The sequence below is a fragment of the Eubalaena glacialis genome, chromosome 14 (genome assembly GCF_028564815.1).
Source record: "Eubalaena glacialis isolate mEubGla1 chromosome 14, mEubGla1.1.hap2.+ XY, whole genome shotgun sequence".
In the NCBI taxonomy this organism is placed as follows: Eukaryota; Metazoa; Chordata; class Mammalia; order Artiodactyla; family Balaenidae; genus Eubalaena; species Eubalaena glacialis.
The window spans coordinates 56,309,171-56,323,997 of record NC_083729.1 but is presented as its reverse complement, the minus strand read 5'-3'; the positions used below and the strand labels follow the sequence as shown (position 1 = coordinate 56,323,997).

Below are 14,827 nucleotides of genomic sequence, written 5' to 3'. Positions count from 1 at the left end.
GTGCGGCGGGGGCGGGCGGGAGCGTGCGGGAGCGTGCGGGGCAGCGCGCTGCGGACACGTGTGTGTATGTATCTGTGTGTGTGTGTTTATCTGTGCGTGTGCGCGTGCACACGCGTGCGTGCCCGGCCCGCGGGCCCGAGGGGAACAATGCTCGGGGCGCTTCGCTGGAGGGTCTCTCCGGCGGACACGCCGCCTCCCGCGGGACCCGTGTCTTTCTCCAGCCCCGGGCCAAGGTGCAGCTCCCTCCGGCTCCACGGTCGCCGAGTCCGGTTTGGCTTTCTCCCACCCGCGCCCGAGGCGTTTCCGATCGCGGGTGCAATAGAATCAGGGCCGCCCGGCCCCGTGCCTGAGGTCGTCGGCTTTGGGTCCAAGCGGTCACCGCACCGCGGCGGCCGCCTCTGCTCAGTGGCTGTGCCCGCCGCCAGCCACTTTTTTTTTTTTTTTTTTTTGTGAATAAGACGGTCTCCTTTATTGTCACATGATATCCCTCCCCTCCTCCCCTGCACATTCATAAATCCGGAGCCTGCCTGGGCTCCTTTCATTCAGAGCTGCCATTAGCCAAGGTAGTGGCGGCGCCGGCTGGGGCTTTTTGGCTGGGGCGCAGAGAGCGGGTCTGCAGCCGCCGGGACTTGCCTGGAGGGAGGCCCCGCGCGTGTGTGCAGGGGCGTGGGGGCTGCGGGTAGCCCCCGCCCGAGGCCCCGGGTCTTTTGCCCCCGCGAGCATTGAGACCCGGGGCAGAGAGGGGAAGTGACTCAGGGCTGGCCGGCGTTGAGGGCTATGCAGCAGGTGACAGAATGCTGTGCTCTAAGAATCTACTCACTTTTTTTTTTTTTTTAATGCCCCTTTATCCTTTGGCGTCTGCTGTCACCAGGCTGGGCGGGAGGGGGTGTTGGGAGGGTTGGTGTTTGGGAAAGGGAATTTCCTTTCTGTGGGTCCCCAGGGAGCTTTGACTGCAGTAACTCCTGGTCTACCGGACACGCGTCCGTAGCTGGAGACGATCCCGCCTGGTGTGCGTGTCCGCTGCCCCACCACATCTGCTGGCCTTTCTATTTTAGACCTTTTGCTTTGCCTTCATAGACTGTATCTTGAAATCGTAAAATGTTGCCCTTTTAGGGCTGAAATATGGGGCAGGGGGAGGAATATGCTGCTGCGCCTTGCCCCTTTTTGGACTTGACTAATAAACAGGTATTTTTATGGGTCCTTGTTTGTCCCTGCACACACAGTTAGCGATAGTAGCAGGGAGGGACGGTTGCCATGCTCTGGGATTGTTGGAGATTGGTTCACCACCCTAGATTGGGTTCCTTGGCTCCATCCCTTGGGGATACTGGCCTGGCCGCTCCCTTTTCAGGGCAGCAGGTCGGCTTTACATCCTACCCCATCTGGTATCCAAAGCAAAGGGATTTCAGGTGGAATCACCAGCAAGAAATAAATCTCTCTCTTCCAGGCTTTCTGAGCAGTTCAGCGTGGAACCGGCTGCCCCCACTGCTGTCAGAAGCCCAATTGAGACAATGGATATTTGAGGACAGGTTCTGGTTTCAGTTAGAGAATCAGAAAGCTGTGGCACCTTAGCCCACTGCAGAAATGGCCTTCTCGGGATTTCTTTTAATGTAATGACCTTGTCATGAGACAAGAAATGCCTGGTAAGAAAATGGGCTGTTTGGGCTGTAAACTGCCATTTGTGGACTCTGTCCATTATATTGTTCAACGTTCTTATGTAATGATCCCTCTGAAAAATTCCTTTTAAACGTTGGTGCCAGGAAGAAGGTTTTTCTCTGAGTTACAGAGCTAGCTGTGATTGCTTTTTTGTTTTTTTTTTTGTTTTTGCTACCACTTTCTGGAAGCTCAGCTAAAATTTTTGCTTGATTATGGTAGCCATATTAGCTTAGGTTTTCGCTAGATTTATTTACTGCTCCTCTATATTCATTACAGTTTCCTATTTTCTAATGGTTTTATGTTTGAGGCCCCTCAGATAATCTTTCGGAAGTAGACAAGGTGTGTTACTTATAAGGAAGTGACATCAAACTGGAGACTTGAGAGATATATTTGTGCCTTAGGTAAAATAGATTTTCCTGATAGTTCGCATATATTTAAGGTTTTTATTACACAATACAGGTGTTTAAATACGTTACATTTAGCATCAGAATACAATAACTCAGTCTTGCAACTGGTAAAATCATGCTTAATTTTTAAAAAATAATAAGTTTTGTCTTCTAATGTTCTTTTCCATGTCAATTTAAAACTCCTCCCTAGGGAATTCCCTGGCAGTCCAGTTGTTAGGACTCTGTACTTTCACTGCTGTGGCCCGGGTTCAGTCTCTGGTGGGGGAACTAAGATCCTGCAAGCCGTGCAGCGCGGCCAACAAAGAAAAGAAAAAAATAAAACTGCTCTCTAATAAATATATGCTCATAAATTCAGGAATGCTCTTTTCGCTGATGGTCCTAAACAACAGCTTCCATATAGAAAATACCCTGATCCTCTTTTGATCCCACTCCAGATAGAAATGCGTGTTAAGATTTACAACTCCACAGATCTTTTTTTAATAATTGAAAAATTAAACAACATCAATAAATTATTTAAAGCGGTCTTTTGTATACAGGGAGTGGAAAATTTTTTTTTAAATCATATGCATTCCGTCTGTATTCTTAAATCATTTGATCATGGTTATAAATGACTTGGAAATTTGCAGACAAAATGAAGAAACCCTTCTTAAGCAGCTGTAACTCAGGAGACACCTGGCTACCGTTCAGCTTTCTATTTTGTTCATGAACTCTTCTCTGCAACACACATCTTGCTGAGAATGGATTTGTGGCTCTGCCCTCACTCATATTTTCCCTAATGTTGGAAGATTTCCCATTTTTTTAAAAAAAGGCTTTAATATTTTTGCTGAACCATTTCAAAGAAATTAGACATTAGAACTCTCATATCCAATTACTTGAGCTTACTTTCCAAAAGACGAGCATACTATCCCGTGAAACCACAATACCATGATCACACTTTACAAAATTAGGAATAAATCCCTGATGTCTTTAACTCTCAGTCTCAACTGACTGAAAAATGTCTTTCTAACTGGTTAGTTCAGCCAAGGGCTGAAGATCCCACTTTAAATGCATTTGTAACATACTTATGGCTCAAGGCTTAGCCATTTGGTCTCTTTCTGATCTAAGGCAAGTTACTTAATGTATCTCACTTTGCTTTTATCTGAGTGAATAAAATGGGAATAAATATTACTGATTTCGTGGAGTTGCCGTGGGAATTAAACGAGCCAGCCTGTGTAAAGCTTGCAGCCCACACTAGGAATAACACAGGTGTCTGGTGTCAGCTCTGTGCTGGGCACTGAGATAGGTTTCTTACAGGCTCACTTTCAAATAACCGTGTGAAGGAGGTGTTACCCCATTTAACTGATGAGGAAGCTGAAGAGAGCAAATATCTTTTATAGCACTTTACTCATTTAGTCTTCTCAACAATTCTATGCAGTAGATGGTTTTATTACCTCCATTTATAGGTGAGGAAATCAAGGCCGAGAGAGGTTAAGTAACCCCAGCAGCCTGGCTCAGGAAGGACTGTGTTTTTAAAGCACCATGAGGTACTGTCTCAAAAGGGGAGAGGGTGGTCAGCCTTAGTCATTCTGACTTCAGAGCTCACACTGTTTCTGACAGTCACGCTGTCCCTAATTCTTCTGAATTGGTGACAGTCTGTCATTGCCATAATTTTTTTCATTTCCCTTATCTTCCCTGAAAATGCTATGAAGCACATACTGAATTAAAGTGAATTTAAATAAACTTGGGCTTGAGCATTCTGTGATACACCTTAAGATAATGGGAGGAGTGTGAATTCAGAGTTGATTATTTAAACTGGAATGTTCGCTCTACAGTCATTGAAATAAGAGTTGTGGTAATTAGACTCGTTACAAGTATTGATCCATTCTCTATGCATTAGCCTTAAAAAAAAAGGGGTGTGTTTCTACTCTACCTGAATAGAATCCTTAAATGTTGAAAACAGAGTTGATTATGCAGAATTGGAATCTTGGTCTCTTCCTCAGAAAATCTTGAAAGCAAAACAAAACAAAAAACTTGGAAAGACCTTAACAAGCTTATAAGCCAGGACATTGTCACTGTATAAAGACACTGTCATTGTATAAAGTTAAGTGCCTACTGCAAGGCTGTATGTCTTGTTAGGTGGTGGGCCTGGACTAACCTCCATCTGCTGGGTTTGTTTCCACAGGGATCTTAACAAATGCTACCTTTTTTCCAGTCCCTTTAACCAAAAACATGTTAAAAAGTGGATCAGTATCAGTACCAATACTATTCTGCTCAACGATCTCCTTCCTTGTGCTGTTTATTCCGGAGTCATCTTTCTTCCTTTCCTTCTCCAACAAGTGAAATTCTGCTCATTCCCCTCGCCAGCCAGCTCTGAGTCATTCCTCTTATGAGGTCCTCCTAGACTTTCCCCACCCCGACTCCCTAAGTCAAAACCGTGGGCTCTTTATAGCATTTCCCTCCCACACTGTATGACAGTTATCACCATTTAGAGTTGGACTTATACCCAGCTAGATTCTGTCCCAGAACATGAGCTTTTGGGATTTAGGGTTACCTCTTAACTGCCTAGTTTTCTAACTGTTGTCCCAATACCATTGGGCACATTGTGGTTGCTTTTAATAAAGATCTGTTAAATTAAAAAATGGATTTGATTATTTTAAAATGCTGTTTTGTCCCTGCTGACTAATGCAATAATTACAGTTGTCATATTTGGTTAACTTAGGTTGTGTATAAGCCTCCTTCTGAGACACTCCGTGTTCACCTAAAGCCCCTGGCATGTCTTGTGGAAATTGGGTACAAAACTATCTGGTGGTGGTGATCTGTGATTGACAACTCAAAACCATTTTGATTCCAATCACTATTGTGAGAACTGGGAAGTAGAACATCTTAAACGCAATAAGCCAGGGCCTGTGTTTCTGCCTCTGCAGGAGAATCTCTGCAGAAATCACAGTATTAACAATTTGCAGTAGCTATAGGGTTCTGATGGAGTCTTAACACTTGAAGTCGGAGACAGCTGTGCTGATGAACTCCACTATTGGCAGAGTTCCTATATTATGGAGATGAACACAAATACACAATCTAACAGCAAAATCCTCAGAAACTGAACAAGATGATAATAGAGGCAGAGCAGGAAGTTTTTGTGTTCAGTTTTGGCTTGTTTTCTCTTAAGTAAATTGGGCTGATTTTTTTTTAAAGACCCAGTCATATTGATAAACTCATTAACTATTCTTGTAAATGTTTCTTTTTGATCAATATTTAAGGCTAGAACACTGATGATTTTTTAAGGCATTGTCTAGGGCTTTTAGTCACTGGAGTAGAAGGAATGTTTTGCACTGGTGCACACCGTGCTCTGTGAAATGCGTTTTCTGTGTGCTTGCCCTAGTAGGCATGGAAGATTGTTACCACAGCTTGGTGTTCCCTGTCAGGGAAAGGAAGTCAGGCCTGGATCTTAGTAAAATATTTGATATTAACTGGCATAGGAGTTGACTAAATTAAGAACCAACTGTTTTGTAACTACTTATTTCTCAGGTAATCTTTGTCAACAATATGTTCACAGGGGGCATATGGCACACATGACAGCAAATCCTGTTTATGTTATTTATGCTACTTTCAAAGGGTAGTTGAAGATTTACTTGAAAACAAAATTTCTGTGTTGACTTGCACTAAGGAGAAATGGATTTTGACTTCACCCTGGCATTTAGCAGTTGTGAGTGAAGAGATATAAACAACACCGGCAGCTTCAAAATGTATGGCTTTGGCTCCTCCTCTTTGTACTGAAATAAAGATTTTTCAGATCTCGTTGTTTCCATTCTTAGATTTATTCCCTGTGGTCATTCATAAACGCTTAAAACTTAATTAGGCTAAGTTTTTTATTTTATTTTTTTATTATTTATTATTTTTGGCTGCGTTGGGTCTTAGTTGCTGCGCACGGGCTTTCTCTAACTGCGGCGAGCGGGGGCGCTCTTCGTTGTAGTGCGCGGGCTTCTCATTGCGGTGGCTTCTCTTGTTGTGGAGCACGGGCTCTAGGTGTGCAGGCTTCAGTAGTGGTGGCTCGCGGGCTCAGTAGTTGTGGCGCACGGGCTTAGTTGCTCCGCGGCATGTGGGATCTTCCTGGACCAGGGCTCGAACCCGTGTGCCCTGCATTGGCAGGCTGATTCTTAACCACTGTGCCACCAGAGAAGCCCCTCAGGCTAAGTTTTTTAAATTGTCTTTCCTAGTTCATCTTTGTGTTTCATTTTCATTGTTTATTCCTCTTATTTCTTTTTCTCATTGCTTTGGCTCTGGCCTCCCGTATTGATTTTTCAGATAAGCACTGTTTATTTTGTAATATTTGCATCCCACCCTAACTGAGAATGCACCCAGAAGCTTGGCCCATCTGCCCTTCCCGGTGTGGGAATAATAGCTTATTGACCTGTATACCCATAGCCTGGCAGAGTGCTGAGGCCATAGTAGGCTTTCTGCAAACATTTATTGATTGGCTAACATAAATGTTCATTAATTGAAAAATAGTTTTACCTTATATAAAAAATTAAATGACAATTCACATTGTACCCACATCCAAAAAGACTTTGAGTTTTGTTGTTTGTTTGTTTTTGTTTTTTTCAGAACTACTGCGAGGGGCAGGTTGTCATGATGGTAGTGGAAGAAACATGGGCTTTGGGGTCACACTCTGCCTTTTCCCTCTACTGACTCTTACAGTCAGTGTACTTACCTATAGTAGCATATAGTTGACTCTCTTGCCATCCCTGTCTGTGGTCTAGAAATCATATTACCAACAGCGTTCAAATTGTCTGTAAAACACGAGTCAGTAGGCTTGGTGGAAATGGGTGAGGCTGAGAGTTTTTTAGGAGTAAGCTGGCTTATGGCTTGTTTTGTCTACTTGCGTGCCATGTTGGTGTTCGCGTTTTATATTTCCAGCCAAGGAATAAAGTGGATGCTGGACCAGAGGTTTAATTTAATCATCAGCGTCCCAATAATTTTACTCATTTTTACAGACCTTTTGAAGCTGGATAAGTGTGAATATAGTCTTAACATAGTCATTAAATTTCTTTCCTTTGCTTAATAGTTTAAATGATATCTGGGATTTTTCTCACGCTCCAAATTCCAAAACAAGTCTGCTGTGCCAGGATGGTGTGCCCTGCCTCAGTGTTACTTCTGGTCCTGAAGGCTTAATGGTGGCCTTCTCACTAATCTGTGGGTGAACAGGTTTCAGATGAGGAGTTTGCTGTCTGCAAACCAGCTTTGAGGCCCATACCATCCGTTCTTAGATGTCTTTTACACTAAGGAAAATTAGTAGATTTGCCAGATTACAGGTGTCCATTTGGAGTGTCGTATTCTCTGAATCTAAAGAACTTGACTTTAGAGCATACTTGGATCCTAATTGCAAAGCCATGTATAAATTATTTATTGGCTAAAATAAATAGCAGTGGGGGTGAGGCTGGAGGAAAGGGAGCGACTAGCTGTGGCGTGCCATTCACTTACTGCACCCAGTGTTCCAGACACCTTACCTGCCAGGCAGGACCTGAGCTGTGACTCAGAAGCACCCTCTGCCCTCGGGGAGCTTACGTTCTAGCGTGCTAGGCACTTCCATGTGCCTTAGGGGTGTGAGGCCAGTGTTGTCTGGATCATGGACTGACCGGCTGCCAGAGGTGTTTCCCCTCCTCTTCCTCTGCAGGGTTCCCCCTCGAGCTGCAAGCATCGGGATTCCCAGATTTGGGTTGGAGGGAACTCTTCCTCCAGAACATTAGAGGAGCTACATGCCCTTCCTAGAATCCCCTAACAAGTTCTTCGAGTCATTTTTAGGGGGAGTGTGTGTGCGCTCGTGTGTTGTGTGTACATAAACTCACGCACTCACACGTGGATGGACTATGTCCAAGAGCCAAAAGGGTCCACAGCTGCAGGCAAAGAAAAGATTCAGCCAGGTTAAGTATCTTGTCTGAGGTCACAGAGCAGGATTTGTTATTTTTACCCATAGTCTTTGACTTCAGATCCCATGTCTGTAGAACAACATTACGTGTCATGACCTCACAGAGCCTCAGTTTTTGCAAAGAAACTATCGCGTGTACAGCTTGATTTATATTACCATTGAGCGAATGAGATTAGAACTCGTTTAGAATCCTGGAAATGCCTCGGAACTATGAGATGACATTTCTTCCTTGCATTCCTGTTCAGCTCTGTGGAGTAGGGCACCAGTGCCCGCTGAGGTGGCCTTTCCTGTACTGACACAAAGAGCAGTTCCATGGAGACCTCTTTTGGAAAGAGAACCAGCCACCTTGCCCTTGATGGAGTGTGTGTGAGCAGGATGGCTAACAAAGCACGCTATTCTCCTGGACCTGCTTTTTAGCCTAGCTGTTTTGAGAGGAGGATTAAACTTGAATGTGCATAGGAATCACCTGAGAATCTTCTAAAATGAGGATTCTGATTCAGTAAGGCCAGAGATTCTGCATTTTAAACAAACTTCCCGATGCTGCTTGGTACTGGAGATCCAGGGACCTTTGAGTAGCAAGAGCCTGTCTGTGGCTGTGATGATGGTGAGCTCCCGGCTGCCAGGTTTGTGTCTTCAAAGGTGACCTCACATACTTGGCATTTGGAAGCTATTGAAGAAGCTCATTGGACAAGAAGGTGTGGTGCTTCCACGGCGGCGAGATATTATCAAGGGCCTGCCCTTCCCCATTCTTGGCAGGACTTCCAGCTTTGAGGTATAGCTTGATTTTAGATGTGAAGGTGCTGGAAGAATTTTTTCTTCTTCTTATGGCTTAAAAAAAGTTCTTGGTGAATGCCAGGCGGCCCAAGAGATCCATCACTAAAAGAGAAATAGGAAGTCCCAGCGCCTTGTGTGTAATGTCTGTCAGCTGGCATTCTGCACCTTCCAGACAAATCAGTCTCCTATGGAAAGCCAGCCGCCCTGGGAAGCAGGCACACTCAGCCCTAGAAGAAATCACAGGAAGTAATTAAACTGAGAAGGTCAGAGAAAGAGGAAGTGGTTGTGTTGTTTCTGATGCGAATAGCATTGTTGTTCCTGGGGATCAAGATGATGATGTTTAAGTCTTCTGGAATGTGACTGCTTGGGGACCTGATTGTATTTAAATTGTAGCCCTTTTAGTTTATTCTTTTAGACAGCAATCTCGTTAGGAAATGAATTGCTTTTAGGTCTTATCAGGAATCCCCAGTGCCTAAGCAGAAGTCTTAGGCAGGGAGTTGCTTATAGCTTGGCAAATTGCACTTAAATGAAATGAATGTCAAGACTATTAGAGGTTAATTTTAGGTGTCTGGAGTTCTCCCTAATTCTCCTGATTAAACACTTTAACATAATAGTTTCCTTAATTGGAATAATGATAGAATATTAGCATGCATATTAAACCATTTACCCAAATTTGAATAGGGTTAAAATGCAAATCATCAATCACTTGTCAGCACTTACTCTTTAGAGATAATTCCTGGGGAGAGGTGGGGAAGAGACCGGAATATGAATCGGAAAGTGGCTTTCTACCTGAGGCAGCATTGCTGGGAAAGCCAAGAATAGACCAGAGGACTGAAGTAAGACCCTTTGTTTCCCCCAAAAAGAAGTACTAAAGATACCAACGCCTGTGATAAGTAATAACTCCAACAAGAAGGTAGATGGAGTGAGAAATCTGAAATGAGCTGATTGTGGACCCTCGTTGGCCTGTCATATTTTTCTTTCAGAGGAAGGTGATAAGAGACTTAAGGTCCCTCCCCAGCATTTAGGTACCCCCCCCCCCGAAGTCTTGAACTGATGCCACCACCCAGCAGTTGCCCAACAAGTGACTGGGGACCCATAAGCACTTCAAGTGTTGGCTTGTGAAGCGAATATGTACATAACATCAGCCATGTACATGTATTACTCTTTCAATGTATGTAGCTACATTTATAGAATAATCAAATACAACCTCAATAAAATACTACTGTACTGAGTTCACGGTGGATGTTTGTTATATTTTTCTCAATTCACAGTTATTTAAAAATACAGCTATAATCCCTGGGGAGGAGGGCCGATCCCTGAATTTTCTGCCTTTGAATACTTAGAAAGTTGGGACCCTCATTCTGGATGTAAGGACACAAGTGTGGTCATTCTGTAGGGGATGCGTATGCAAAGGGTGTGTTTATGCTCCGGGCCGTTTGGGGATAGGTTGGAAGGTCTGAAGGAAAGCAGAGGGCATTGGTTGGAGGTGGATGGGAGGAGTTGAAAATGAGTCAGGACATCCCCCCACAGAGACTTGGCACAAAGTTGGGTCTTCTCCTAAGAAGGGGGTCCTGGGGGAGTGTGTCTTCTGTCGTCCAGCTCTTCCCCCTTTCCCTTCCTGCATTTACTGAACACCTGTGCTGGGCAGCACACCACTCTCTATTGTGGAAAAGAGGATATACCCAACACTACAAGCTTTTGAATGGATACCAAGTAGCAGAGAAGATGGTACCAGGTTGCCATGTACAGTAAGTTCTGGGAGTCAGGAAACTTAGGTTCCCATCACTTCTTTGCCACTAAGCTGCCTTGTGACCTTCGTCAAGATGCCGAGCTGCTTCTCTGGACTTGGCTTTCTCATCTCTAAAATAAAGGGATTGGATAGTAACATAATGTGGAAGAACTCTTGTAGTTCCAAGTATTGTAAGGAGAGTTCTTGTTTTAAGAAAACTTTTGTTCTTATTTATAAGTATAATATTCTTTTTAAAAATAGAGAGAAATACAAAGAAGAAATTCAAGTACTTCTTACTGCAATAGCCAGGGGAGAGTCCACTTTCGACCGGGTGGGACTTGAGTTTTAGAGGACTCAGATAAAGATGGTGGTGGTGGTGGTGATGGTGTGGGAGAGGGGTGGGTCAGGCAGGTTGGAGAGGAGGCATCTTATGTCCAAAGGTTTCTTCCACAGACGAGGAAACTCCACCTCTGGGTTTATGCTGGGGGAGCTCAGAAAAAGAGCTGTTCCAGTTGGGCGAGGCTAAATTTGAATGGTTATTGCATGCCAGGCGAACAAAATACGTATTTGAGCTTTCGTTCCTTAGGTGGAATGGAGCTGTTTAAAGTTTTGAAGCAAAGAAATGATAAAATGATATGTTGGTAAATTCCAACTAGTTGGAGACTGCAGACTAGGCTGGAGTCAGGGAGGCCACTAAGAACCTGTATCTGGGCAGGGCTTTCCTTCTGGCTCTAATGAAATGCAGTAGGCCCTGCTGTGGGAACCTTTGTTCCAAAGAGGTTGTCATTACGTTTATTGGAAGATAGGGGGATTCTGAAATTCAAAACAAAATTAACCAGCTTACTTTGTAGATCAAACTTACAGGCTAGTAATAAACCGGGTGAGGGTTTTTGTTTTTTGTTTGCTTTTCGCATTGTTACTTCTGCAGGAACACAGCACCACTCAATTGAAATTGCCCTTGTGAAGTGGAGAATCCACTGCCCTTTCTCAATGAAGTAAAATGGTTGCAACTTGACCATAAAATTATAAAACTGGAGGGTATCTTAGGACAATGCCAGCTCCCTTCTTTTACGGAAAAATTGCAATCCAGAGAGGTCGAGGGACGAACCCAGGGTCACACAGCTAGTTGGTGGCTTGGGATATATAAGCAAGCAGATGTCATCTGGCCTTGGTTCCAGTCCTATTTTGGGTGCTGTGTTAAACATTCATGACAATTGTTACCCTGAGCTGTTGAACCCTCCAGAGACAGGAAAAAGATGGTGGAAACCTGTTCAATTTAGATAAACGTAGCCCGTGTTGATGAGGAGCCATCAACATTGAACAGAGCGTCAGCCTCGGTCAGCCCCTGCACAAGTTGAGAATAGGTGAGCTGCCAGATGCTGTTCCTGTGTGGCTCACCTTTGGGTGGCAGCTAGGGGTCCCCAGGGATGGCTTCCTCATGTGTGTTTCAGGAACAGGAGGGTAGGGAGTGGAAGCAGAGGAGGGCTACCCTCAGCTCTCCATCCTGGGGGAGAAAAGATGAGCCCTTAGATGAGAAGTTGACATACATGTGACCCCAAGGTTTTTGCACCTGGGCGCTAGCAAAAAAGTCTATGAAACATTACCTACGCTTGTCTTTCCTCCCCAGCTCCAGTGCCTTCTCTTCTCTTCATGTGTTTGCTTTTGATGTTAACTGCCAAGGCGGTGTGGTCATAGACAGCAGGAAGTAATATCTGATATGCAGGTTTCGGGGGGTGAGGGGAGGTGGGAGGTCGGTGGATGCCAGCATGGGAAGGGTGGCGGTTTTGGCGCACTAGTGTGAGAACTCCGAACATTTCTAAGCCAACAGGTGCTGTTACAGCAAAGAGAGGGAGGGAAGAGTTGACCAGCTGGTCATATAATGAATATTTTTTATGGTATCATTTTACTTTCATTTTTGTAAGGCCGCTGCCCCACAGGTTAACTCCAGATAGAGTTGGGATTATCCCGTGTACCAAACCACATAGCTACTAAGTGTGGTGGCTGTGTTGAAACCTAGGCTTGAGGAAGAATAAAAACAATCCCTAAACCAAGACACACTATCCCCAAGAGCCCACGGTCCAGCAGACAGTCTCACCTTACCGTGGTGAGACTTGATCCGTTTCCCAATCCTGCTTTGGAACTATAGTTCTCAGTCAGGACTCCTCTTGGATAACAAGGTTCATACTGCTTGTGTAGGATGGAAAATGTGTACCTAAAAATTTCCTTCTCTTGGGGTTCTACACCCCCCCCTTTTAATCTCCATCAGCTGGGCATCCTTCTTACTCATAGAGCAAAGGATCCCTTATGAGCCTAAAGATTGCACAGTGGGATTTCAGGTTCCACGTCCCAGTGCTTCTGGATCATCCCAACGGCCAAGGTGGTTTGGTTATAAATGGTTTACCTGCAGATCCCTCCTTTCACATTCCTCGTGTTCCGCATCTAGCAGTACAACAGTGACCAGGAGAATAGACAGCTGTGGTCCAGCCCCCACCCGTGGCATGCAGCCTGAACTAGAACTCCTCCCCTGACTGTCCTAATAAGGGCAATTTATCAGTATATCAAGGGGCCCCAGGTGGAGCATATCCGGGTTGGTTTGCCATGCTTTGCTAGGACACAACCCCTGTCCATCTTTCCACTCTCACCTTTCTCCTCCCTAGACCAACTGAATTAGAATTTCACCCTCACACCCTGTGTCAGTATTTCGAAAAATCTAGGAGATTCTACTGTATCTTAGACTAATCAGGGTTTCGAAGAGGGGAATACCACCAAACCTAGAGGGTTGTGACCAACCAAGATGGCACCATCCAAGGAGCATTACTCACTCTTTTTAAAGATCCCCCTGGGTGATGGGTGTTAACTAGACTTTATTGTGGTGGTCATTTTGCAGTATATACAAATAGCGAATCATGTTGTACACCTGAAACTAATGTTATATGTCAGTTGTAGCTCAAACAAAAAAAGAATTCCCCTATCACTGCCCCTTAATTTATCCTGAGTCATCTGTCATACAGGAGGGGATTCAAAAGGTCATACACATCCATATCAGGGAAGGGGACTTGCTCTTCCCCTTCCCGCTTTTTCTTCTTGGTTCCATCTCATTAAAGTTAGTAACAAATAATCTCTTAGGGATGAAGATACCAAATTGATGTTACATGTAAAGTGAGATCATAAGAGACAATACAAAATAAATTCTAATTGTTGACCCAAGAGGCCTTTTATTTAATAAAGAAACATTCTAAAGCACATCAAAAAATCACCTACACCTGTCCAAAATTATGACTTTTTTTTCTCTGCATTGGTTCCTTTTTTTTTGTTAATTTAATTTAATTTTTTTATACAGCAGGTTCTTATTAGTTATCCATTTTACACACATAAGTGTATACATGTCAATCCCAATCTCCCAAATCATCACACCACCACCACCACCCCCCCACCACCACTGCTTTCCCCCCTTGGTGTCCATATGTTTGTTCTCTACATCTGTGTCTCAATTTCTGTCCTTCAAACCAGTTCATCTGTACCATTTTTCTAGGTTCCACATATACGCGTTAATATACAATATTTGTTTTTCTCTTTCTGACTTCACTCTGTATGACAGTCTCTAGATTCATCCATGTCTCTACAAATGACCCAATTTCGTTCCTTTTTATGGCTGAGTAATATTCCATTGTATATATGTACCACATCTTCTTTATCCATTTGTCTGTCAATGGGCATTTAGGTTGCTTCCATGACCTGGCTATTGTAAATAGTGCTGCAGTGAACATTGGGGTGCATGTGTCTTTTTGAATTATGGTTTTCTCTGGGTATATGCCCAGTAGAGGGATTGCTGGGTCATATGCTAATTCTATTTTTAGTGTTTTAAGGAGCCTCCATACTGTTCTCCATAGTGGCTGTATCAATTTACATTCTCACCAACAGTGCAAGAGGGTTCCCTTTTCTCCACACCCTCTCCAGCATTTTTTGTCTGTAGATTTTCTGATGATGCCCATTCTAACTGGTGTGAGGTGATACCTCACTGTAGTTTTGATTTGCATTTCTCTAATAATTAGTGATGTTGAGCAGCTTTTCATGTGCTTCCTGGCCATCTGTATGCCTTCTTTGGAGAAATGTCTATTTAGCTCTTCTGCCCATTCTTGGATTGGGTTGTTTGTTTTTTTAATATTGAGCTGCATGAGCTGTCTATATATTTTGGAGATTAATCCTTTGTCCGATGATTCGTTTGCAAATATTTTCTCCCATTCTGAGGGTTGTCTTTTCGTCTTGTTTGTAGTTTCCTTTGCTTTGCGAAAGCTTTGAAGTTTCATTAGGTCCCATTTGTTTATTTTTGTTTTTATTTCCATTACTCTAGGAGGTGAATCA

General features: G+C 43.8%; 1 protein-coding gene across 1 annotated transcript in view; it reads left to right on the top strand.

Annotated features, from left to right (window-relative positions):
• Nucleotides 1–14,827, top strand: part of SPRED2 (sprouty related EVH1 domain containing 2) — a 117,142-nt gene that overhangs the window by 1,370 nt on the left and 100,945 nt on the right. The window lies entirely within an intron of this gene.